The 937-nt window shown below is 32.2% G+C and overlaps 1 protein-coding gene across 1 annotated transcript in view; it reads left to right on the forward strand.

Moving 5' to 3' along the window:
* The window catches only part of LOC107655162 (RNA polymerase II elongation factor ELL-like), a gene marked incomplete at its 5' end in the record, with an annotated part of 34,675 nt that overhangs the window by 27,232 nt on the left and 6,506 nt on the right, over window positions 1-937 (forward strand). The window lies entirely within an intron of this gene.

The following is a 937-nucleotide window of genomic DNA, read 5'->3' on the forward strand; positions in this document are numbered from 1 at the left end:
TTTTTGTTTTTCCTTTTTTTTTTTTTTTATTTTGTTTAACTAGGTGGTGTTTAAGTGATTTTTATTTTATTTAAATATTTATTTTTATTTTATTTTGACTCCTACTCCTGATGTATTCTTTTCTCCTTGGTATTAATTTTATGTAACTAGGTGGTGTATTTTAAGTGATTTTTTTATTTTATTTAAATGTATATTTATTTTGTGATTTTTATTTTATTTTATGATTTTATTTTATTTGGATTCCTACTGATGTATTTCCGCTGGTATTAATTTTATTAAACCAAGTTGTATTTAAGTGATTTTTAAGTGAGTTTATTTAAATATTTATTTCATTTTATTTTGCCTTTATTTGTATATTATATTATAGGGTAATTAAATCCAATTCTTTGCATATTTCAATATTTGGCGTATTATCAAATGAAGGTGGTTCTTCACACTTAAATTGCACCAATGGTAGGTATATGTTATACATCAATATATACACTTCTATGGAAAAGTCATTTTTAAAAAACGGTAGTATTCATTCTCTGCCATACAGTAGTGTATTGCATAACCAAATTTCTACCATTTGATGCTGGTATATTACGCACCAGTTGGTTCACAATATGTCCAAAAACCTTTATTTGCCAGGTGTTGTAGTTGTACAGGGCATTCACCCTTGATCTCCGATCTCTTCTTTGGCTCTACATGGAGAAGTCTGGGTTCCCATGAACTCTGGCGGCGGAAGACTGGACCCTGGAAGCTAAATTTAGAGAGGCCATGCTGTGTGCTAGACTGGCGAGAACATGGTGTTGTGATATCAGTTCAAAACAAAATGGAAATATTTGGCAGAAACAAACCCAACACTCAGGTGGAACACATTCCACACTCTTGCACTTTGAAACCCGGTGGCAATGCTTATCAGCCGACAGGCCATTTTACATCCACAACCCCCCCC

This window comes from Sinocyclocheilus anshuiensis, unplaced genomic scaffold (assembly GCF_001515605.1).
Source record: "Sinocyclocheilus anshuiensis isolate Anshui unplaced genomic scaffold, SAMN03320099.WGS_v1.1 scaffold735, whole genome shotgun sequence".
NCBI classification, from domain to species: Eukaryota; Metazoa; Chordata; class Actinopteri; order Cypriniformes; family Cyprinidae; genus Sinocyclocheilus; species Sinocyclocheilus anshuiensis.